Source organism: Coturnix japonica, chromosome 4 (genome assembly GCF_054131305.1).
Source record: "Coturnix japonica strain WE chromosome 4, WE-NBRP24, whole genome shotgun sequence".
NCBI lineage: Eukaryota > Metazoa > Chordata > Aves > Galliformes > Phasianidae > Coturnix > Coturnix japonica.
The window spans coordinates 84,509,506-84,535,994 of NC_140666.1; the positions used below are offsets into that span (position 1 = coordinate 84,509,506).

The 26,489-nt window shown below is 39.3% G+C and overlaps 1 protein-coding gene across 7 annotated transcripts in view; it reads left to right on the forward strand.

Annotated features, from left to right (window-relative positions):
* The window catches only part of FAM53A (family with sequence similarity 53 member A), a 60,812-nt gene that overhangs the window by 28,336 nt on the left and 5,987 nt on the right, over window positions 1-26,489 (forward strand). The gene's annotated exons all lie outside the window — the stretch shown is intronic.

The following is a 26,489-nucleotide window of genomic DNA, read 5'->3' on the forward strand; positions in this document are numbered from 1 at the left end:
CATCTGGAAAAGGCATGAATGGAGCTCGTGTCTATAGGAAGGGCTTTTTAACTATTTAGGTTTGCTACTGAATTGGAGAGTATATAGGACTAATGTTCAGACACAGAATGATCCAAGGGATGGCACACCTCTCCTGTAGGGACAGACAGAGAGCTGGGGCTGTTCAGGCTGGAGAACAAAGAGCTCTGAGGTGACCTAGTATTGGCCTTTCAGTATCTAAAGGGGAGCTACAGAAAAGAAGGGTACGGGCTCTTTATCAGGGTCTGTGGTGATAGGATGGAGGGGGGAACGGTTTCAAGCTTAAAAGAGGGTAGGTTTAGGTTGGATATAAGCAAAATGATTTATTTGCTTTAATCTGAAGCAAGGGTTAGGTCTTGAATAACTGGCAAAGAGACTGTGTTAATGATGCTTCAGTCCCTACTGAGTTTCAAAACATAAGTGATAGAAAATGTGTCTAAATACGATTCATAGATTATTGATCTGTGTTTGATCACCCATCACAAGTTTCTATACCTGTCTGTAATTTCCTTTCTAGTATTGCCTCTTTAACATTCTGTGCTTTTAAATAAAAGAATAAAATCAGGCAGCTCTTACTATCAGGAACTTCTCATTATGTTCCTAGTCAGTTTCTTCCAGTCGCCTTTGTACTTCACTATCTCCTCTGGTTGTTTTTTTCCTATGCTTCTTTAGAAAAGACTGTGATGTCTTAATTTCTCATAGGGGGAAAAACCCTCAGTAAAATGAGTACTTCATGTATGGAGAAGTAGATTAAATTAGGAGCAGACAGGCTCTTGAATGGTGTTGTGCAGTCCTTGGTGCCAACTTCTGGAATGGTCTTCTAGATTTAAAGCTGGAAATAAAAGCCGTGTGCAATTTCAGGCTTGCTAGAACATGAAGACAGCTGTAAAAACAAGTGGGGAAGACTGTCGCAAATGATAACAAAATGAGATAGCTGTTGTCAGTCCTAAGGACTCTAAATGACTTGGGGTTCATTCAGTTCTGTGCTGTAGCTGTTGTATGATTGTAGAATAGTTCTGCACTCTGTTCCTGTTCAGAATTTGTTCACAATTGCCTACATGAGGTACTGGCTCCTTTTGGTTCTTTATCCAACAGGAATCTGACCACCCTGGTATTTCCAGATGTCTGGGCAAGGTAAATAGGAGCTACTTTGGAACCTCACTTCTGTGCAGCTAACAGTTTCTTGCCATGTAGAATAAGTTAAGCTGGAGGTACTTGGATTGGTAGCTGCAGCTGGAAAGTAGAAACTTTTCTGAGGAGATCTTCCATCCCCAGGAAAAAGTTAAGTTCTTTTCAAACATTCAACTTCACGTAGGTGTGCATCAGTTGATCCTTTTAGCAATAACAGAAAGAGGTGTGACAAATAAAGAACAGTCAAGACTTTTTTTTGTGTGTATAAACAAGTCTTCTTGTGATAGCGATGTTTTATTCTATTGCAGATCAAACAGCGCACTGTAATTTGAAGCCTTTTTGTTGTTCAGCATTCCTCTACGCTTCTTTTCTTATAGGCATGAAGTTACAAAAAGAAGTTGGTATATTGTGCTTGAAACCTTTCTAATGTGTTGTCTGAAGTGGTCTTCAGTTTGCCTTAATAGTTACTTGAACCAAACCAGCTGTTTTGCATTAAGGAGTCATTCCAGCAATTACATGGCATCTGATTCATTAACACTGGATACCTCTTAAACAGTAAAGGTTGAAGTTGCAGTGTGTTTGTTTATGGTAAAATGTTGCTGTTTTGGTAGGCAGTTTTCTAGTAACATCTTCAGACTCAATTTGCAGCTACGTTTATGTAACTGTGTTGAAATAACAGCTACTGGCAAACATGAGTTAAGATGGTTTTTAAGTCCTCTACGGTCTAGAGTTATTTGGAAGCAAGCTTTGTTCTTAAAAGATATGACACTTAGACCACTCCTTATATGCATGAATTAATCCAGGCCCTGCAAGCTAGGAGTACAAAGACATTTATACTCTCACTTTTAAGAAATTATGTGCTTCCTTTTAGTAGCAGTAGGGAAGTTCTGCTCGGAGACTGATTTTAGCTATACTGCTTCCATACCTTTTCATTACTCTTCCACAGTTCCTTGTACAGGGAGCAGTATTGTTTTGGGAGGGGTCAGGAAAGATTAGAATAGATGGGACTTGATGTTTTCCTTTCTTTTCATTGGAGTATATGATTTTGAATCTGCAAAACTCTTGGGTAAATTCTTATTCTTAAAGGTTGAATTGTTTCTATTTTATGGTTATTCACACTTGATACTATAGTGATGTAGTGGCTTTGTGGATGTACAAACCGAGGAGGGCTCACAGAAGGCAGTAAAGGAGTCATAAAGATGTGTCAACTTTAGCCAAAGTAACAAGACTAGTATCACTTGAATAGCAGAAATATGAGGCTGAGCAGAAGGACTGGTTGATAGTGATTTCTATATCAACTTAAAACTGTGGGTGTAGTATGGGTGAATGGCTGGGGTGGATAACTTTCCTTGAAGGGGAGTGATGAGGAGATGATACCTATTTTTAAGAAGGATGACATGTATTAGGCCGAATGTAGACTATAGGAGGTAACCACTGCTTTTCCTTAATTCTTAATATCTATTGTGGAACCATTGTATCCACCTACTTGAACTTCTTGTGTGGGCTGTTGTAAAGTCATTGCAAATAACTACGTGAGTGAAGTGTGGTACTAAATATTTTACTTATCCTTGTAATTCTGCTTTAGGTACTTTTGGTTGGTACTGAGTACTTCCAGGTGTTAGTTTTGTTTTTCCATTGCAATTTAATGCCATCTTAATGGTCAGTAAATGAGCAGGTCAATAAATTATCCATGTTCTGACCCTTCGATGAATTAAAAAAGGAAGATCTGAAGCTTTCTCTTTAATCCTTTTATTTTTTGTTGTCTAGAAAATTTTCAGGTATGCGCTGTTGGCATGTTTACAATGGTCTCATTCAATTCATATTGTTGTAGCATAATCTGTGTTCTCAAGCTGCATGAGGAGCTACAAGTAGAGTTCAAGAATACACATAGAAAATACAGTGTCTTATTCATGAATAGTGTGCTGTAGTAACAGCTAGCAGGTTATCCACTAAGTCAAACCTGCATCAGCTCAAGTAGGTTAAGTATTGGCTTAACCTAAGTTCATTCAGATTGTGTTCGCAAAATAGCAACTGAGTTGCTTTAAATAGTTTGAATTGCTTGCATAAAGCTCATCTCTTATAGCATCCTGTCAAAATGGGAACAGAAATTATTTGGGGTAGGTGTAATTTCTACTTGTAGGTACAGCTAAGTCAGCAGTGGCTGTTCTCTGCCTGGTTTGCTGCATCCATGCAGCGTGATTTAGGGAAGATGTGTAATATGGTGCAGCCCTTGTGTAAGCTCTTGCAGTGTTCTTGTAAGAGTGTGTAATGCAGTGCTTGTGGTCAGAATATAGGTCTCACTCGTACTTCCTGCTGGCAGCACTCTGCAGTTTGGTGATGATGGTGGTACACACCACTGCTGGCCATACTAAATGGGTGTGCTGTATGGAATGCATCTTTAAAGACCTGAAAACAGCTGTGGATGAAACAGTTGAACTAAGGATGCAATTGATTGTCATTTGAAAACTTGGAACTCATTCCTAGAGGTGTCTTTAACTTTGCATTTGAGAGAAGGAAGCAGCTATCGCTTTCCGAAAGGCATAAAGAAATTAAAGCTTAGAGGTCAGTAGTCCTATTTAGAAAGAAAGAAGTGAGTTGTTAAAATTGTCCAGCTAAGTAAATCAGGTTAAATCCACATTGTGTGATTCTATGTGTAAGCTTAATTTGTAACTGAAAAGAAATACTCAGCAGTGGACATCAAGGAAAATGTGATTTTACTGTTTGAATGTACAATATTCACTTAAGTTCAAGGGATCAAAATTGCTTTCAGAATTCTGAAGTTCTTATGGGCAACCTGATGACTTGGAGGACCAAGGTCTGAATGGGAATAGTTGCAATAAGATACTTGCAGGTTTTCTAAGTTTCAGTAGAGTAGAAACAAGGCTACTGCTATGCCTGCAGGGTTTTGAATGATGAAATGCAAGCCAAACTCAGTCTGCTAGAGGTTGGTGAGCTATGTAATTTATTGCCTGGAAGCTAGAGAATTACTAAAATGGAGAAGACCTCTTTGGAGAGGAACAGAGATGCAAAAGGTTGGAACTGTTCTTCCAGGTTCCTAAAAACAAACACAAAACCTTCTTGAGGCAATATCAGCGATGGTCATAGCACCAATCCCACTGGTAAAACAGTAGAGCTTCATTGAAATCTTTGCATCTGTCTCTGGATAACAGATGTCTGGTAAACTTTGAATATTTTGAGTTGGATTCTAGGCTGCTTTGGGTCCTTTGAAGTTGAGCAGTATGAATCTATTTTGATTATGCCTCCCATGCTCTCAAATTAAATGGAAAGTAATGTACAGTAGTTAAATTGAAGTCTGTGTGGGTGAGTGTTTATGTTTGGCTTACTATCAATCTGTAGAAAGCAGATGTGGAAATTATGGGTGAGGAAAGATGTCTTAAATCATCATTTATAATCCCCTGTTGATGCATGGTAACTTCTTGCAGTATCTTTTTCTGGTATTCTGTCCACTGTAGCATTTTAAGTGCCTCCAGGGATGCGATTTCCATAGCAAATAAAGGCTATTTTGTGGGAAGCAAATGCAGTTTTACATAAGCCCTGAAATGTATCTGACTCATTTTAGATAATGGCATGTATTTTTGGATCTCTCGCCTACTGTCGTGATAACAAATAATCTTTTATGGAAATAATATTAAGTTGCCTGGTCCTCTGGCTAACAAAAAACATGAGAGCTCTTTTTGTCTCTATTTGAAAGCGACTTCTGCAGGAGGCGGGATAGCAGACACTAAATATGGCATCTAGGGAGTAGGAGTCAATGTCCATTTATCCCTTTCTGTTCTGTGATAATGTCAGGTATGAATATGCTCTCATGAGAGCTATAGTTTGTGCAATAGGAAATCACAGTCAAAGATTGGGAGTCCTTGGAGTCTTCTGAGGACATGGGGTAATATCCAGGTAGTCCTCTGTTTCTAGTCAAAAACAGACTTATTTATTTCACTAGTAGCTGCCTCTTAATAATTTAAAGCTGTTCAAAGCACTCTAGGAAAATAGGTTGATCATCACTTTACACAAGATATTTATTTTGAACATTTGCAGTCTTTTTTTGTTTACTCTTCTTTGTGAAGTGTTACACAGATGGTGCTTTGTGTTGAAGTTATGTAAAAAGCAAAAAAGAAACAAACAAACAAAAGGCAACACCTAAGAAAACACAACAAACCAACCACCCAAATTCTGCTGTCTTCAAACCTTAAAGCTGCAAAATCATTCCTTAACCTGTATTGCATCAGGAAAATAAAGCCTGAGTTTCTGTTGCTTGCACTGAGGGTGTAACTAATAAGTGGGCTTAAACTCCTAAGGCTGGATCTGAGAGCAGTGGAATTAATTAATTCCTGAGGTTGAATTCGTGTAGCTTAAATATACTTGTTAATGTTCTTCTAAACTTCTTTAGTAGTGGTGTGTGACATTTAGGGCATGTCTCTTGCTGCGTCTATCGCTCGAGCAGGAACTATGGTTTAAGCAATGGGACTGGAGGGAGGTACTGAACTGTTTTTAAAAGCCACAAATGCACGCTCTTCAGCTGAGGAACTCACTGAAGTTTAAAGACAGCTTATTTACCTTGTTAGGAAAGCGTTCCACTGGGCTTTGTTACTATCTGGCAATCCTTTGCTCAGGGGTGAGTTTGGGTTTTGTCATTTTGGGCATAGTTGTGTCTTTCTTTCATCCTTCTAATCCAATGTAAGTGAACTGCATGTTGCATGTAAGTACTGTAGGAAAGGTCTCTGTTTTCCATTTCTAGAGTGTCTTTATTAACACATTAATGAAACAGCTTATCTATAATTTTATTTAGTTCTTATGACTCTGGTATTTGAATACTGCTGTAAGTTCTCTGTAATCAAGTTATTTTATAGTCAAGTTAGGAATAACACAAGATTCCCCAGCCCCATTCCAGATGGCCTTTAAGTGAAGCACTTAAAAACAATGCACTTTTGTTTTGTCTGGTTATATGCTTAGTAACTAACACAACAATCTAATCATTACATCGAAGCACTGTACCAGGTGAAATGCAAATTAGTCTTGTACCAAAAGCATCAAAACTTATGTAGCACAGTCTCATTGAGTCCTTTGTGCTGTGACCAACTTGGAAGGAGAAGAACAAATGCTGGGAGCTTTACTGCAGCTGCAGGGTTGTTGGCTTAAGCGTGATTTTTAGGTCTTCACTGTGCTGTGATGAGTTCTTGTGGAAGTGAGAAAGGAGTTTAGGTTCCTGAAATGAAGCAAGCTATATTACATCATTCCTTTCAGGGGGAAGGAAAACACTGTATAAACCATTCTCAAATATGGCCATGAGAGTGATAAGTGAAGTTATAACTCATCTTGACAATGAATTTCGTAAGGCTTATAATGGTTTTCATAAGCCTTATAATGATGACACCTTTTAGCATCTTGCGGAGCTACGAAACTGACTTGCATAGTGAACTCCTCATGTCAAGCTTGAGGACTTTATCCAACTGCATGTAAGTTATGTAGCTCAGCTCAAAACAGGGGGAAGGGTGCTGTGGAAGTGACTGCAGGGCTCTGTCCTGTACAATTAACTTTCCTTTTGAACAGTTTTCATGAACCTTTATGCTTGCAATAAATGTAGCAGCCGATGTAAGGGTTTCCTGTTAGAGCAGTGCTCGTGGAAGCATGCGGTTATTACGAAAGCTTGATAGAGGGGACCTTGTTCAAGGGTAGAATGAGATGTTGAGATTGGATCCTCACTGCATGACAGTATGTCAAGTCCACCCGATTGCACTATGAAGCACATCTGGATTTTGAGACTTTGAGCATTTCTTTACCTTCGAAGTGACTGCTTTCACAAAGTAAAAACGTCTCAGTGTGTCTTTATCAATTTCTGTAACTTTCTGACAGTTATATGAAAGCTCATCCTTTTTCAAGAACAAAAGGTAGCAAAACTGTAGTTCTTGTCAGCTTTCCTTTCCAACGTTCTTTGGGCTTCAGCTATGGGTGAGATTAATTTTCATCCCCTGCAATTCATATTGTGAACTCGCTTGGAAAAAAGTCAAGTTCTGTACAGTAGAACCGTTTTTCCATTCTCTGAAATTTAGCTCCTCCCTTATCATTAGCATTAGTTCTGTTGATCAGTCTGGTTGCTTAAATGAAGATGTCAACTGTAAAACACTTTGTTCCTTTCACATCCACTGTTGTGTAATTCTTAGTTTAGGTTCTCCAAACCTTCCAATTCTTCTGTTGGTATTTCAGTGGTGTTCTTAAGCAAATGCTGTTGTGCAAGTTGATTTGCTCACAGCTCAAAAGCAGCTTTCATCTGAAGCCTTTTGCTGCATGTTCAGATTCGTTCTATTGGTGGACAAACAGCCATGGAGGTTTTGGATGCTACGTAAAATGTTTGATAGGACTTCACTGAGGCCATAAAAACTCTTTGGGATGCTTTCTTTATGCATGTTTGTTGCTGTATTTCTAATAGCGATGGTGTTGGTGAAACAGCAGTTTCTTTCAGAGTCTTTCTCAAGCAGACATTGGTGATATGTTGTATTCTCTGAAGGTGTGCATCCTTGTTATCACTTCATATGTTGCTGTTAGACAGCCATCCAGTCTGCATTGAAATGAAGAGTTTTTTTACTTATAGAAACCACTTCAGTATTTGTTTTTCTTCCTCGCTCCCTTCCCTTTGCCACCCCTGTGGTTTGAGTTTTGTATGAGGATGACACAAAGGAAGGGAGCCGAATTCCTTTTCCTTGTTTTCCTTTTGAAAATACAATAGTGATTACAATGTCTGCATGAAACAGGCACTATATTTTGCTAAAAACATTTTGTTTCAAAGTAAATGAATCATTTTTGGGCTGCCAGCTCTCAGAAGAGTCCCGGGGAACTTGCCTCCATATGAGGAGGCAATAATGGATTTGTGACATTGCTAAATAATAGAAGTAAGTAACCTCTCACTCGTGTTAAGCTTCACCATCTGATAGGGATTTTGCCATTTATGGAATGGTTGAAGACACCTTCTTACCACCTGATACACCATTCAATCTAAAGTGATGTCTTAAATGCCACCTTTTTATATACTGATAGAAAAGCAATGGGAATTGCTTATCACATTGCCTGTTCTGTTGGGTGTTTTCACCTTGAAAGAATAACTTGAAGTTATTCTCAGACAGAGGAGGTTAAAGTTTAACAATGTAGCAAAAATTGCCATTATTATATAATTATTATATTATTAAATGATAAACTTGTCTAAACTACCCTATTGTTGTCCATATAGCACACGTTTCATATTTGATTTAGATGAGCAGGAAAAATATCCTTTATATTAAGGATTGTTTTGAAGCTGAAGTAGAGTTAGGGTCACCTAATTACTTTTGAGAGAATTAGCTTTTGCTTAATTTAAAAGTATTACAAAGAATTGCATCAGCAAGCTGGAGGTCTTCAGTTGGCAGCATTGGCCTTATTTTGAGTAGCCTGCAGCACACAATCAGTGCCTTTTCTCTCTGCTTAAATAGGAGAGTCTTGCTCTCAGCGCTTAGACATAAGTGGTCTTCTGAGTCTGTACTGTTCTAAAGCATCTCATGCTGTTCATGTAGAGCTGTATAAAATGAGGAAGAACTCCTTGGTGTCTTTTTGCTACTGGTGTTATTTTGTCATTGAAGCTGTTAATTTCAGTATCCTTCCAAGGAACAGATCTCCTTAGAAGGAAGGCCATTCCAAATGCACGGTATTCATTTCTACAGTCTAGAGCAGGAAACATCTCCAAAGAGAACCCTTAGGGTGCATCCAAGTCTTGTTGCGTAGTCGCAGACTTGCAGGAGCAAGCATTGGTATCAATGGTAGCCTCTGGGCAGAACAAGGAGATGCTGTCCCAATACCTTCAGTGATAATGCAGTGATAATGCATGCTTTTCCCAGCCGTGAAGCAGAATAATGACCTAGATACAAAAATACATGAGAAGTGCAGGGATGCAGTGCTTCCAAGGCTTCGTTTTAGAAGCATCATAACATGGATAATCCATATTGTTTTTCTCTTTCATTATGAGAAAAAGCTCCTTTACTTAAGGCTGGAATTGCTGCTTAACCAAGTTCTTAACTTAGTTAGAAATATTAGAGCAATATATTGAGCAATATTAGACTTAAGTTTTTCAGTCTTTCACTTTTTTTGCTGTCAAGAACAGCTTTCAGTTCTCTACAATGAAACAGAACTGATAGCTGTTCTCCAGATTAGAGTTGTACGGGTCATAAAGTTTGTTAACAGGTGTGGTTTTTTTCTGATCATAGCAGAGCATTTTCTTCATTTTCTTGCCAGTTCTTCTGCCTAGTCATTTTAAAGTAGTGCATGTGCTTGAACTTTTCTAGACATTTTTGGACAATTGTGTTCCTTCCTTACGCTTGTTTTTCAATTAAATAATAAAATTAGAAGTCCAACATAATTTTTCATCTCTTATTGAACCAGTTGTTTGTGTACTTACATTTTTGAGCAAAAATGTTTTCCAGGATGATGTGGTTTCTCCATCTCTAACATTACTGTTTTAAGTTGTAATCTACTTACATCCATCTACTTAAGTCCGTGCTATTTGTGAAACTGATGTTCTTGATGCAGCCTTTGGTTTCAGATGTCTTTCAAAACACGAGTACTATTTCTTCTCCAGGTGCGAGTGTTGATATGTGGCATGTCATCTGCCTTGAGTTCCTTGCACACTTGTGAAGTAACTTCAGTTCAGACTCTTATCTTAAGCAGTGATGAAAGCAGTTGTCAGTCATGCTGAGCAAAATCCAACAAACTGCCTTATCTACTCCAACTAGTAAGGGCAATTTGAGGTATTTTTCTGCCCACGTCATAGCACCACACTGTAACTAGAGAGAGTAGCAGGAATTGTGACTTAAGCAGGAAATGGATTCATTGTCTGTAGAACATAACGAGTGACAGGCTTGGGATGTGCTATGAATTTCTCCTTTGTTTATTAAAAAGATACTTTTTTTGCTTTGATATTGCAAATGCTACTACTTGCAGCTACTACTTCATCTTCATGTTGTTTTTTCTTCCATTGTTGAACCTTTCCCTTATTACAGAACAGATCCCATATCATGCATTCCATGGGGATTATTTGATCTATATTCATTCAGAGTAAGGCTCAAGCGCAATTCAGTGATGAAAATAGTTTGTAACACATCTTAATAGTGTTATCTTTTGTGCAGCAGGAATAACCATCCTTGAAGTCCATGTGTGGAAACTAAAACTGAGGGTTACGGAGAAGGAAATGAAGAGGAATGGCAGGTTGTTGAAATGCTCTTTTAGCAAAGAGTCATATTTGTAGTCTCTGATCTGTCAGAACAAACCCTGTTGGAACTGTTAGCAAGCTATGAGTTATAGTAATTCCTTTTGTGTTAAAGTAGAAGTTGATGTGTAGAAGGGGCTAATGTTGTTTTGTGACTTGTACCTGCAGTGTTCTTTGTTGTTATTGCTCCTTCTAAGCAGTGTGTGTATGTAGGTTGCTCTGAAAGTAATGCCTTCTATTTATTTCCATGGGAGTGGCAACAAAGAATGCAGTAACATTATTTGATAGAGCACGTTCTCAGCAACAAAACATGATTTTTCAGCAGTCATTATCTGATTAGCATGTATGAGCTGGTCAAGATGCTCTTCGTTTCATGCTGTGGCAGCTGTGCATGGTCATCTTTCATGTGGCTGTTGTTACTACTGCTGAAATGCACCACCCACTGCCTCACTGTGCTCATGTCTGCTGTTTTGGTCTCAGTATATGTTCAGCAAGTGTCAATGAATGTCAATAGGTGAAATTTTTTTTCCCATTGAAGGAATTCAGTTACACACCTTTGCTTCACCCTCCCATGTTTTTTTTTCTAGTTTTAGTGTGCACTTGTTCTTCAGCAAGCTAATTTGTCACAAAACATACAAGCTCCTAGCTATTTAAATTATTCTTCTTTTTGTTCCATTCCAGACACTTGAAGCTTAGCTTCTGAGAACTTTTGGACAGGTTCCTTTTTAAGTTTCCATTTATCTTTTTTTTCCCTTTAAAATAATACTTGCCTAGAGGTGCTGGTCTGCAACAAAGGCTGTTCAAACATTGCTTCCTTTTTATTTTACTGTATCTAAACTGCAGCTCTCAGAATATTTTATTGTGTAGTAGCCTGCTTTCACCCTTCGCTGACCAATTTGTGTTCAAAACAGTTTTGTGATCAATTGAAACGTATTTTGAAATCTGTGATAAGGTTGTTCTTGTGTAACTCTTTCTCCCCTCACCGCAGTTTCTGTTCTGCAACTTCCTGGGTTAAACTTGCATACTGTAGCAACAGCAAAATCTCCATAAAAGTAAGAGCTGCTTTATAGCCAAACTTACTCAAATTATGTTGCTGAAAGAAAAATATGTTGCTTCAGCTTTTTAGGCTTCAGTGCATTGCAGGAGGCACATATAAAGCAGAAGCTGATGCCTTCTGTTTTTCTTTAAGAACAGCACGTGAGTGGCAGCTAATGGTGGGCTTTAACTGACTTTGGATTTCATTGTTCATTCCCAGTGTGGCCGACTCTTTGAAAACAGATGGGGAAAGAAATCCCTTAAACTTAGTCATGTTGTTATAGCACTTTCTGTACCACTTGTTCTTACATGAACGTATTCTCTAGAGTTCCAATTGATCCCTTATCTGTTTGCATATATAGAAGAGTTATGTTGCCCCTTTGTCCACTGGAGTAAGTAAATGGGCTCTTCTGCAGCAGCCTTCCCATGAGCCTCTCCTACTTCAAATTCTGCTCTCGAAACACTGCTGTTTTCTTCTGCCTTGGTCTGCTTTTGCTTTGTTCTGTCTCCTTTTAAGGCTGGATTGTGTTGCAGACTGTAGTCACTTGTATTTTGTCCTGCTCTGACCCTTCCAACTGATGAATTCCTCATAATGCAGTTTGATAGCGTGACCTTGTGCTTTTCTATAAATGTGCCCATGAGATCATTTCAATCCAGTTCTTGAATATTCCAGCCTTCCCTTATGTGGCTGGTGCCGCTCAGCTCAGGAACTGTGCTAACGTGATGTACTCTTTTGGGCAATCTCTTGCCTTTTAACTAGTCTTCAGATGCATCATTTGTGTATTCACTCTCATTGTGAGTTATTATCAGGCCTCACTTCTTTATGAAATTCTTAGTCTTTCTATAGTGTGTGTGTATACACATATGGGGGAAAAAAAAAGATATGTTTTGAGGATGAGAGGGAATGGCCTCAAGTTGCACCAGAGGAGCTTCAGGTTGGATATTAGGAATTTATTCTCAGCAAGAGTGGGTAATGCATTGGAACAGGCTGCCCAGCGAGGTGGTGGAATCATTGTCCTTAGTGTTCAAGAATCACGGAGTGGTGGCACTGAGGGATGTGATTAATAGATATGGAGGGGATGGGTTGATGATTGGACTAGGTGATCATAGCAGCCTTTTTCATAGGAGTCATTGAGGTAGATGATATAAGAGTTGAGCAGATAAACGTGCCAATGCTTTTGTCCATTGGAAAGATGCTAAGGAGAATGTTTAAATAGTTACTAGTTTGTCGTCTTCTTTTGTACAGTGAGCAATTAGGGTTCAATGGTCAGTTTATCTTCTCTAGGCAAGTTATTAGTTGCTATGAACATTTTTATTACAAGTTATATCTTAAGGTTTTTTTGCCAAGCACCAAGTCAGTGTGGTTATGAAGAATTACCCGTTTCCTTTTGGGATAAGGCATCTTTTCCAAGACTAAACATGCAGTTCTGAGCCTCCTGGACCAAAGTCTGGTTGTTTAGCTGCTTTGCATATCTTGCTCATGGAAAAGCGTATTAATATGCTTTATGTCTACAAGGGTATAAAGTATGTGCAGAGTTGCAGTTCATTGCAGTGTTAAGTTTTGTGTGTGATCATCTGGGCTCAAAGGGGCTGAAGGTGTGCCCGGAGAGTGGCTATTCTCTGGAGCTGTTTTCTGCTCTAGCTCTGGTGCTTTGGGCAGCAGAAATAGGCATGTACAGAAAACTGAACTAACACTTATAATTCAACTGTTCACAGACATTTTAAAACGTTTTCATGTCCCCACCCAAGAAACTTCCTGTGAGATCGGCTCACACTTAAGAGAAGTTGAGGTGGGTCTTAGGTTTTAGCTGGAGCTGTGCAGAAAACTCGCTGTTTTTATCAAGCTTTTGATGTTTGGAAAGACTTCTTGACTTCAATATGATGTTTATACATATTACAAGACTTGCGTTGCTTCGAATTGGTGCCTGGGAGACACTGTGGGCTTTTGGTGGAAGAATAAAATAGGCTTATAATAAATGCAGATGAAACAAGTTTTTAACTTGCTAAAATTACAGGACTGAAGAGCTGTGTGTGTGTATGGGGGGGGAATTTCCATTTTCAAGTAGAGTGGTTTAAGTTTGTAAGAGGCAAAGAGAACTTTGTCAACATGAACAATCTTGGAGCATGCCGTCCATTAGTTAGGATTTTGATTGTTCTATTCCCACACAAGTCAATGTCAAAGAAAGTCAAGATGAGTAAGAGACTGAAGTTCTTTTGGATGTTGCTAGTTGCTTCCTACCTAGACATTGAGTATTTTCTTCCTATCTGAGCAGACTGAGGCCAGAAACAGAGTTAGATCAGAATGCTCTTCCCAAGGTGCCGGAGTCTTCAGTTTGCTTAGTTTTTGAACCAGTAATCTGATTCTTGTGTGTCATAGATACTCATTTGGAGTGAAGTGGCAGCTTATCTTTGGATAACACGGGTTGAAGTTGGGTCTTGTGTTGTTTTGGTACCAGGAGGTGGTGTGGGTTTTTCTAGGTGAGCAGCTGTTGTCATGCATAGAACTTCTCTGCACTGTTCCCAGCGCTAGGGAGCATGCCACGAGTTTCATTGCTTTGTCACATGAACACGTTTGCTGTGCTGTGTGTCTGACATTCAGGAATATACTTTGATCAGGCATTGCCTGTCCAGCTGAAATATGCAATTAAGTAGCTCAAGAAATATAGTACTGCAAGACCTTGGTGTGCTGGTGGACAGTGGACTGAATACGAGCCAGCATTATGCCCAGGTGGCTAAGAAGGCCAATGGCATCCTGGCTTGTATCAGAAATGGTGTGGTGCAAAACTTCAGAAGCAGAGGAAGGGTATTTTACTTTGTGCAACTTTTTAGACAGATGTTTTCCTCTGACCTGGCACCATAGCTTCTATGTGCTTCAATGCTAGTGAACTCAATTGCAGAGTATCCTGAGTTGGAAGAGACCTATAGGGATAATGGAGTTCAGCACTTAAGCTTGTGTTAAGTTGTGTTGTGATTAATTAGTGCAGGGTACACAGGACAACTTGATAAAGGGTAACTCTGCGCTGTTAAATGTCTCTCTTGTAAAAGGGCAACACCCTCTAGTTTTAGCTTAAAAACAGCATTAACATTCTTTCACATGAATGATTTTGCAGTATTGCCAAAGGAAACTTAGTCTTTAAAATTGTTTTTCCGTAATCATACTGTCAGTTTGACAACCCACTATTTTAAGTGGACAAGCTGTAGCAAGGCCTTGTATGTGTACAAATAAGTCAAGGCTTGTCTCTATAGCACAGTTACCTAGTGAGGAAGGCTGTGGATTTTGAAGCATAATGACTATTGTAGAATAACAGTGAATGCAATGCTCAGCTCCTAGTACCGTTTTCCCATTTGACCATTTTAATCAGCTCTTTTAGAAGTTCAAATTCTCAGTAATTTACATTTTCCTGTCAAACTTACAAAGGGTCATGTCTTAGTGTCTTATGGGTTTCAAACAACAAGGGTTATTCATGGTTACAGCAGCTTGTGTCTGCTGTAATGCTGAGTAAATTCTGCAGCCCTATTGAAAACATTTCATTATGTTTTTACTGTTGCACACCAAAATTACTATTTATTTTGATTAGAAATATTAAGGTGTTGAGGCTTTAAACACGTTTCCCCATGTTGACTCTTGCACGAGTATGAATCATTTAGGATGACTTTAACTCTCTACAAGTAGTGAAGTCTAGAAGAACTTGGAAGAGATAATTGTGTCTGCAAGGTGTTGGTTTTGTGTAACTATTATTCTTTCACTTATCAAAATTCTACAACTATTGACCTCCCAAATTTATTTATAATAAGACTTTGTAGGACCGATCTGTTCTTACCAGAGCAGTGTCATAACTAGATGTTAGTATTTCTAGACTTTTAAGCTTGGGAAGTCTGAATTGTCTAAGACATGGAAGGAAGAAACAATGTTAGAAAATTTTGAAGGATCAACTAAAGAAGCTATTCATCTTTATTTTTTGATGTAGATATGGGTTCTCTCTGTCGCATGGAGAAACTGCTGTCTCTGAAACCTGCCTCTCCCTAGCCATAAGGGAAAGGAAGCAACACCTTCAAGTTGCCATCACTTGCTTTATCAGCTGAAAGGATTTGCTTTTAGTTTATTTCCGTAAGGGCATGATGCTTCCTGCATAGGATTTGGGGTAGTAGAACAACCAGCTGCATATGTTGGCATAAATGGCAGTGGGGAGAGGTAGGTCTCACTACAGCAGGTACTCAGGTTCCTGCTGATACTGGGGCATGGCTCGCTATGTCCTCAGCTGAATGCTGGAGTAATTGTCTGTAATGAGAGGACATTGTTAGTGAGCATGGTGGTAATGGCTTGGACTAGATGGTCTTAGTGGTCTTCTCTAACTTTAATGATTCTATGGGGTGGTATCTGCTATGGATTGCGCTTGGAATTCTCTTCTTTGCCTTCTTCAATCTTGTCCTGACCCAGAACAGTGTAAATAAGCAGGTGGTTCTGGTAGTGCACTCAATTGCTGTTGTAACTTCCAACTGGCTAAAGGAATTGTCTTGCCTTTCACTGAAGGGCCATAGTAGGGACATAGTCCCCTTTCTCATCTTTTTTTTACCCTTTTAATTAACTCAAGAAATCCATATTTGATTGCTTAACCGTGTAATACCATTCCATGTTCTATGAACACAATAAGCCTTTAAGACAGGTCAAGCAGGTTAAGCCCTACAAATGTACTTTACTTCTGGGAAACGCTTTTGCAGGTTGCAAGTATTTTTCACTCTTGATATTGTACAGAGCTGCCTTTTTGTTTTAGTTATATTTTAAGCATCTCTTCTTTCAGTTCTGTTTTACATTCATCAGTATCCACCAAGGCAGGTTGAAAGTAAGTAACAGGAGGACTTTGCCATCTCTGCAGTAGTTGAAAAAGAATATTGTGGTGTCTGCTGTTGTTTAGTTGGAGGTTAATTCTGAATTGAGTAATGCTGGGCAAATAAATTTTTAGTTAGTGTTAAACTTGTCCTTTTTTTAAATGATGCATGTTATAAGGTTTAGATGTAATTACTAGGTTAAAAATAAGGGGTAGGAAGTAGTGTTATGATAACTAGTAAGAAAGTTCTTAAGTTCTTATAGAGCATATGACAGGTGCCTTGTGGCTTAACTGTCATGTCCTATTTTGTAGTGCTTCAAGGTTACTCCTAACTGCTGTGTTGTCTGCTTGGAGTGGCAGAGATCAGCTGTGTTTGAAGTGTAGTCAACACAGAGCCATGCTGGTAGTTCTTCATTACTGCATGATGATAAAATCAATCCAGAGAAATCAGTCAGATTCCTGATGTTGTCTGAGTCTCTAAAATCTTTTTTCCCCTCTTTGTCCTTTGAGTTTTTAGGTAGAGTTGGCTTTTGCATGGAAGCTCACCAAAGCAGGTTGTTTTTCTTCTTTTGAGAACGTACTTAACTATACTCTTGTTATAAAGTACTAACCTGAATCCAAAATATGAGCTCCAAGATCTTGAAGTGATTTGTGTACTGCTGTAAGTGTTCAGGGTATGGTGCTCATGAGTTAAACATTTAAAAGACAAATACTGCTTGAATAGGCTAGCTCCTCTAACTTGTGCATGCGTGACTATAGAACCAGAAGTCTCTTAAAGTTTAAATTTTCAAGGCTTTTGAAAATTTCATGACACAGAGCAAAAAACCTTGTTGCCTTAAGCCTTGCAAAGCTCATGTGGTTGACATAGGAGGATGTGTTTTCAGGTCATGCAAGCCAACAGTTGGATTGGTAAATTGATCTTAAGCCTGTTAAATTTAATGCTTAGTACGTGTGGGGTGTATTAGGTCAAGTGAGTAGGAATGGATTAATTGGATTTAAAATGATACAGAAATAATCAACTTTGCAGTGGACTGTTTAACTTCCAGTTTCACCTCAAATAGATAACTAAAGAGTATGTATGCTTACTGCTGAAAAATATGAAAGGCAGAGTGTAGTATTTAAGCAACTGAATTCTTTCTGCTTCATTACTGAATAAGTGAGAATTTTCCTTCCTGTCTGTTAATAAACCCAAACTATTTTTAACTGCAGATAGCATAGGCCCAAATAGTCAAGGATCAATTAATAATACTAAGTGGAGTAAACTGGAAAGCTTAGCCAATTCCCATTCTTTGAGGAGCTATTAAATTTGTCTTTGAAATCTAAAGTAATTCATTTCTGCCTCCTCTCTGGAGGGGTAAAAAGATGCTCTCAATTCACATTTGCTTTTTGCTTGAGCTCTGCAGGCAGAGTCCTTGCCCTAGAAATGTGGCCAGCAGAAAGAATTCACTTTTACAGGTGGAACTGACTTCGTTTAGTGAAGAGGATACCTGGACATGAAACAAGGATTTGGTTGTGTCTGGCCCAGGAGCAGCCTGATTCAACAACCAAATTTAATCAACTTTAAGGTAGATTTAGATCTATTAAGAGTTATACTCTTCTCTGTTTGAGGAGGGGGATATATCTTTATTGTAAGTGTGTAAATACTTGAAGTTTGCATCAACTTGTTAAATCTCAACGATTAAAGACTTTGAATTCTACATACAGCTTGGCTGAAACATAATACAGACTTGTTCAAAGAGTCTGCAGATGCTTTTGGAATGAATGGATGTAAAGAAGGATGTTCTTAAAAATCAATTGTAGGACAAGAGAAACTACTGGAAACTCTGTGTTTGCATGGATACCATTTTCCTAGTAAAGGCATTTTGTTGAGGTTAAGAATGGCAAATTAGGAGCTAACACTGAACAAGTTAATCTAAGTGACCTTTTAGGCTAGATTTGAAACTAGCTAGGATGAATGCATTGAGGAACAGTGGTTTGTGGCTGCTTAAAGAGCATTATGTATGAATTTAACACGTTATGCAACTTCTGTACCATTTCCTTGTGCTCTGCTGTTGGAGGCCTTGACGTGGAGGCACGTTGCTGAATGGTGATCACTGTGAAGACTGGAGTAATATTGTTCTAAAGATAAGTGGGATAACAAGTTCAATTAAGGTTGTTTTTTTTAACCACCAACCACAAAACAACAACAAAAACTACCAGAAAAACTCTCTTTATGCAACTCTAAAAGGCACATATTTGGTTAAAGATAAAGAAAGGGAGAGGTCCCTGTGTGGACTAGGGCATAAAATGGAACTTGTATAGACTTTTCTGACTTGACACCATTCATTTTTCTGCCCTTGGGCCGTGTCTCAACTAAGTATGGACTTGAGAGCTAATCACAAAGTCCTTTCTTTCTGATAACTGGGTTTTAAGGGCGGATGATTTTTCTTTCCATAGGCCATCTGGCTTGTAAGGGTGGGGTGGATGGGTAGTTTTTAACAATCTTTTTGTTATCTTCTTTACCACTTGCTTTCTGAAACTCTAATTCATGAGTCCTTATAGTCATATCTTACTGAATAACTGTATTAAGCACACAAGCGCTAGCTAATAGGGTATAAACTCCATAGGAGAAGATAAATCCTGCCTTCCAAGTCTATAGAAGCTCATGGTTATATAAGAGGTGGATACTGAGTGCACACAAGTGAGTGTCCTTGCCCATGTGAAATTTGGTTGCTCTGGTATGATGCTTGCAGCAAGCTGCATTTTGAAGACTTCCAGACCCTCTGTGATTACATTCCTGGTACATCACCAGTGTTAATTTGTTCTCGTGTTGTAACATTTGCAGGTTATGCAACTGCCTTGGGGAATTCAACTACAAGTTGAGAGCTCAGTTTTTATTCTGAAACATACTTGGCAATGGCTCCTAATTTTACTGCGACAGTTACTGTATAAGTTGGCTTTTGTCCACATGTTTTATATGGCTGCTGAAAGTACTGCAGACCTTGATTCTTTTATTTGTGCAAGTTTTACTGAACTCCTCTCAGTTGAGGCAGGCTGCCCTTTGAAATGTGTCCTGTCCAAACAGTTCAGATATGGAACTCTTCACCTGGAAGGGGACAGATCCTTCTGGAAGAGGGTAGGCAAAACTGAGCAGTGTCTGCCAGGTGAGATGTAAACCCACACAGCCCTCCCTTCTGCCAGGCACTGTGTGTATGTTGGAAGTGCTGTGCTCCATTTTCTCCATTGAAATAAAGTAGTAGATTGGAAGGAGGCATCCCATGTGCAGCTAGTTGGATGGTACTGTTAGGTTGTTCATCCCTTCACACCTTGGGATTGTTATATCATAACAGTGCCGAAATGTTATCTTAATATTGACTATTTCAGAGTCCTCAGAGCTCCTTGTTAAAGTGCCTGTGTGTTTGTCATCATGCATCACTATGTTCTGGGACTTCTGCTTTTTCTATATCTCTTCCACCTGCTAGGAGTGCCTGACTCATGGTGCAAGCCTAGTAAACCAGCCTTTGTAGCCTTTACTGCCCTTTGCAAAGGGTGAGAACTACATGAGCTTATATTTCAGATGAGTTTAGTGCCTTATTCAAGAGTAAAAATAAATTAGCCTGGTATCATGGTAAAACTTTCAAATGTTAGTTACTATTTTAGCTAAAAAGCAAACTTACTTGGGACACGAAGATAAGATGAATGTATTGCTGCTATCAAATGTTTCTGAGAACTCAACTGGTATGTGGGGATCCACAGTCTTGCTCAGCATTCAGGGAGCCGGAAATCCCTCTGCTCAGTCCATTTAGTTGTGCTGCAGAGGCCACTGCTGTTGTGTGCCATGCTTAGAGCAGAATGTGAGCTTGAAGAGTTAATTTGAGGTCTGGGGCAGCCTTTGACTGGGTGGCAGCTGCAGCTCAAACACCTCATCTTGCAGAGGCAAGGTGCTGGCAGCAGCTGCTTGCACTTCATGCTTCCCTCTCTAACAGGGGCCTGGCTGAATGTTCCTGTGATAAAGTATCTGTGGGTTTAATGAGGGTGAAACTTGGCAACTACTGCCCAGAAAAAGCAGTGCCAGGAGTGGGAGTGTTTTTCAGATGGTTTAATGTGGTTAATGTTCAGGTTGGGTGGTTTTTTCTTTTCCTGATGCTAACCTCCTTTGTGGGAGAAGCGTTGCCCCTTGCATTATATATAAGAAGAAAAAAACCTGCTGTTTTGTTACAAAGCATATATTGTTGCATCAGCTCAACACTGTCCTTAGTCAGCAACTTTCGCTTCCAAAAACGTGATTAGAAGGATCAGAGCACAGTCATTCCTTGTGCTTCGGTCTGGGCTCTGTGGATTCTTTTAAATGGGTGAGGAGGAGGGAACTGGGTAAAAGTAAGTTCCTGCCTAAACAAGGGAGAAAACTAGAAAAACAGATGGTGCTAAAAATAGTTTATTGCCAGAGTCTAAGTATAGCTCAGTGATTTTTCTTTTTTTTCCCCCTTTATAAATAATGCAGCTATAAATCCTGCTGGATATCAATAAGTATTGAATTAACTCCAAACTGTGGAGTGTTACAGAACCCTTTGGCAGCTTCCCAAGCGTGGTGTTGCCCTTCATTCATAGGATCAACATTTAATTTCTTAACGGGGGGGGGGAAAACCTGAGAATTCATCCTCTTTGAATGGAAACATAGACGCAGGGAGCTTGAATGAGTAGCTACAGCCAAAGGCATCCCATTGCAATGGAAGGGGAGCCGTGCTTGATGAGTTCCTGCTAGGTCACAGCCAGGATGAATCTCCTCCTTTCTTTTCTGAAACGCATGAACAATCAAAGGGTCCTTTTTTATCTATTGTTGCTATGGAAGGGCATCCATTTAAAGTTCAAATTCCAGCAGGCTTGGGAAGAAGGAAAGGAGATAGGAGTAGGCTGGGCTGGGAGATGATAGTCAAGCATCAAGTGAGCTGAAGACAAGCCAGCACTTTGTGCTGTGACAGGACAGCCTGGGTTGGGGGTACTTGCATTGAATGGATGCTGGGAGGTTTTGGGAGCTGTGAATGAAATGCTGTGGAGGTAGCGGGCTCAGGGAGCATCTGGCATTTTGCATCAGCAGAATGGGTCACAATGCAAAACCAGACCTGAAATGGCCCTTTACGAAGTGAGCCCTTGTACTGGAGGTTCCCTGTGCTAACAGTGAGTATAAGCCTTGGGGTTAATGAAGGGAAGGGAATCTCGTTAGGGATGAAGGTTTTCTCCTATTTTGTAAATGGCACCCTGTAAGAAATGTCTTAAACATAAGCTGGCTGTTTCCAGAGCTGTTCCATGCTGTTGCTGTTTATCAGACCTGCAGCTAGCTTTACCTGTTTACAGTGCTCCACTGTAAGCCATGTGTGAATAAGAGGATGCAGGTCAATATCTGCTGCAGATTTACTTTTCCTTTCTGGCAAGTTCCTGTATGTGCAAGTAAGTGTTCATTGTTGAAAGAGCTAATGAGTACCAGACCAGCTGCATTTGACATCACGAGCAAAGGGGCCATCTTATTAACGCACAGGCGAAGTTTTGGCCAGCTGTGGATACTTTCTTTTTTAATTACTATTTAGCTTGTCATAAAATTGGATTATGCTAAAAACTATTGGTGGCGGTGTTTGGAATACAATACAATATTGAGTTCAGTGTTGTGTATAGGGTACTCACAGTCAAGAGTTGCAGAGGGTGTAAAGAGGTAAGAGCACTTTTCTCAGGTTTTTTAACTTAATCTATTAGAGAACCTTGAGCATAACTCAAGATAATTATAGAAGGGATCGGTCCTCTTAATTTTCAGGGTTGTTTTTTGTGTGGTAACGTGGTGCATCTCTGTAATAGCAGAATGAAACGACTCCCTTCATTCCGAAACTGGGCTTTGGGTTTCATATACTGAATGCTGGCTGTTGTGAAACATGATTGTAAGGCTTCCCTTGCTCTTGACAGTCACTTTCTGACATGGTGTATCATCCCCTGAAAGTGGTCTGAAAACTCATTGTTGGACCTGAGACGTTTCTCAAAATCACTTTGGAAATTCTTGAGTTTAACTGTCACTTTGTCTTTTGTTACTCTCTCATTAAAAAGGTTGGTTCCTGCTATGGGTATATAATAGAACATAGGTGTGACCAACAGGCGTCTCATGCACATGAAAACAAACTGATTTATCTCTATCAATTAATGATGTCAATTCTTCCATTGGATTTTTAGGATAGGAAATCCTTACTTGTTAACATTCTCTTTTTCAAGTATATGCAACTGGTGAAATGCTTTTAACACCATTAAACCAACTTCTCATAGACTACAGTTGGATATTATCTAAGTGACCTGAGAGATGACTATAGTGTTAACTGCAGATAAAGCAGTATATCTTTATATCTTTAAAGCAGTAACTATATATAGCTGGTATATATTTATATATATATCTTTCCACATCCTTGGAGGTATACATTTCTTTATGATGATAACATATGCTTCTGAAATCAAACAAGATGTTGAGCTCAGATTCAGCATAACCACAATGCTTTAGGATTTTGAGTAGTGATTCACCTGCGTGAGTTGCTTCCATGCTCTTGAGTTTGCAACTGTGTACTTGAAAACAAACTTGGTTGCTTTCTCAGTACAGCTGAAGGATGAAGGATATCATAGTTTTCCATCTCAACATTTGTGAAAACGCGAACAAAAAATACCAATTGAGCATCCATTGCTGAAGTGCTGTGGTTTCCAACATGGTACATGATCTGGTGAACGTCCAAGTTGTATGTACTCGTTATCAAGCAAGTAGACTTGTGTTAAAGACTCAGTATTAAAAATCTATAGAGGAACTTGTGACTTGATATTAAGAGCAGCTCTTGGGCCATGTAGTTTCAGAAATGTTCGAAGTGTTCAAAGTCAGATGCTAAGCAGGAAGATTACAGTATGTGTTAGGAATTGAAGATGAGCAGCGCTAATTGTGTTATTTCTAAACAAATGCATTGTATTCAACTTAACTCATGTCTGGAAGTAATTAGTGGCAGGAGTCTACCTAATGTTGCTATGAGAATTTAATGTCAAATTGTGGGTTTGCCTTAAGTAAAAGATTCCTAATGGCAGTACTTGTGTTTTGTCTGCGTGTGTATCCCTGTGTGCTCTTGCATAATGAGATCTTAAAGCTTTGTTTAGGACAGGTACTTCTGTAGTGGAAAACTGATTGGAAGAGTGAGGAACTGTTCCCAAGCTGAGCTTGTGTTTCCCTCTTCCTCCCTGGCAGAAATGAGCTTTATGGCCCAATTATAGAATCCCTTAAAATGCTGGTTATGATGGAGTGCCAGCATAACCCAATAATATAGGTGAGGCTGACATCTGTCAGTAACTAATGAGGGCAGCTTTAGAATTAGGGCTTCAAGTTTACTTCTCTAATTTCTTAAAATTTGACCCATCGTATCGACTTAATATTTGACTTGAGGATGAAAAATGAATGTACCAGAACTTGGAGAGGAGGTACATGGGTGTACTCAAAATTAGTGCATGTGTGATTCAATTGTGAGAGTAATTGTTTGCAGCTCATAGCAAAGACATGAAGGAATGAGAGCTTGGCTGGTGTGCTTAGGATGGAAGGTCTCTGTAAAAATAGATGACACATAAAGGGCAGGAAATGAAGCCAATATGGTCATAGTTTGAGGCTGGGAGAGTCAAATCATGTCCTGTGTTACACTGTTGTACTATGTCAGCTTAAACCCAGTTACTTGAGAATGCTTTGGCATGGTCAAGGCAACTTCACTGCGTGATTGAGTAGTTGTGCTTCCATAAAACAGCTTTTGATCTTCTCATTGGTATGTATTTAGTTAGAATTCCTGATGTTCAGTAAAACTGCTGTTGTTGTCTTTTTGAGACTATTTGCTGTTTCTGAGCTGATGCTATGAAGCCTTAATTCCTCTGTCAGAGGACTAATTTGGAAGGCTTTGGCTGCCAGGGGCAGTCCTTTGTTGTTTGGATCTTGAATGAGAACATAATGCAAGCAGTCCTTCTCTTTGTTAAGCAGCATTCTTGTTCAGAATGTTGATATCTGACTAGTACAACAGTGAATGTGTAGATGCATGTCTGTATAAATGGGTAAGTGTTTCCTTATACTACAGGAAATGAAATGCATCTCTGTGAAAGCTGTGTATGAATTAGACATTACTGATAATATGAAAGAATCCCTTTGTACCTGGTTTTAATAACGAAGATGGTGATATGCACTGTAAATTGTTTCTGAGCTTCTTTAGTGGAAGGAAAAATAAAGGTTCGAATCAGGAAAGTTGGAAAAGCCTTGGCAAAACATGCATCGTGTCTGATGGAGGGAGCACGTGGTTGTGTTTCCCTCTGTGCCACTCCACTACAAAACCAGATGTGTTCATCCTCATATGAATACGAACAGTGCAGCTGTTTGTTCCTCACCCTGTCCCTTGTTAAACCACTTTGATGTGAATTGACCAACCTGTGGCCTCTCCGGCTTGTGCAGCTTGAACACAGTTGAGGCCCAATCCCACAATGCAGGGAGCAGGAAAGTAAGTAAAGAAGTGCAAAGGTGAGCCTTTCCCTTCATGCAGAGCTGTTGCTTTGAGGCTGTGAGAGAGCCCAGAGTGCAGCTCTGCTCTGCAAGACAAGCTAGAACCCTGTTCTGGCTGCTTTAGTTGCCCTTTAAGCTTATCCTTTGAGGCAACCTCTGTTCTAAAGCATTGGTGTGTTTCAGATGAACACTGCTGCTGTATCTAGTAGCTGTCGTGTTTGGCTTGATCTTCTTTCTCCCCAGCCAAAGTCTAGTGCTGCTTTATTCAGTTGAACAAAGTAAATGTCGTCATGTTCCGCTTTGCTTGACACCAAATTGACTATCAGCCAGTTTAGAACAGTTAAACCTACTGTGTGAGCCTCTTCTATGCTAGTTAATGGAATAATTTGTAGCATCTGTAGGTATTTATTCTTGCTGGTCTGGTACTAAAAAAGTTTCAGCCCCTCTTACTTAATTACAAGCAGGTGAAATAGGTATGCCTGTTTGTAGAACATAATTCCACATTCCCATAATAAAAGACTGCGTGATTTATACTTACTGAAAGAGCAGAGGTAAAAGGTTGCAGTTCACAAATCCACAGACTTGGAAAACAAAAGATTCCAATGTCTTAATTAAAATTCCATACAGTGAACTTTAAAAAATGCAATTTAATGTTGCCCTGGGTCTTATATGGGAGGAAAATTGCCGTATACGTTCACCTCCTACATGTTAGTAATGCCATTGGATTATATTCTTGACCGTGTTTAAGCATTGCACTAACTCAGTCAGATTCCAGTTTGCCTTTTAAAAAGGTAACAAATGTTGATCAGTGATGACTGGTCTTGGACTTATGGCAACTACAAATCTCTTGTGCCTGAGTTTCCTGTAAGAGTCTGTTAGTTCTTTGCTGAACTGTCCTTATTTGACCCAAAACTTTATATAAAAAACACAATGTAAAATGGCAGCAGTGCTTTGTGTGCTTAAATCACGTACAGAGAAACACCTTTAAGCTGACATACTCAAACTATTCTTTAATCATAGAATCACAAGGTTGGAAAGGACCTTTAAGATCATCTAGTCCAACCATCCTCCCTTTACCATACCTACAGGAAACCCCTAAACCATGTCTCCTGTTGGAAGTTAATTCTAATCTGTTGGAAATTAATTGAGCACACTTGTCTCCTCCCTGACTTTGTCCATTTTGTAGACCTTTCCAGTGGTCTGGGCAAGATATTTCATGTGATGAGTAGCCCTGTATCCTTGTAGATGTGAGTATAATTAGACAAACTTGGCATTTCAGGGAAGTATTTCTATTTCATTGGAACAGAGTATTTTTCCAACTAATGGCACTAAATGAAAAGGCTGAATTAAATCACAAGTTCTTACAGCTCATAAACAAAATTTACAGGATTCCATGGCACAATTTAGAATAAGCATAAAAATCTAGGCCAATAAATAGATCAGCTTTCATGGTAGACTATACCAGAAAGCAGCATGTGTAAATCTAGAACAGTCTGGCTAGTGGAAGATGAAAGCCTGTTACTTCACAATGCTGTTTAGCATCTGATGTGAAATGACTTGATGTCGGTTTCTTTCTCTTCCTGGGCACCTACATCTAAAAAATTAAAATTACCTTTGAAGATACAGCAGAGACAAAGTACTGAACAACTTTCATTTACGAGTCATAGCCACGTTGCTGTGTGTCGGCTTGTATTGATTCTTAACTAGGTCCCTGGCTTTTTGAGTACAG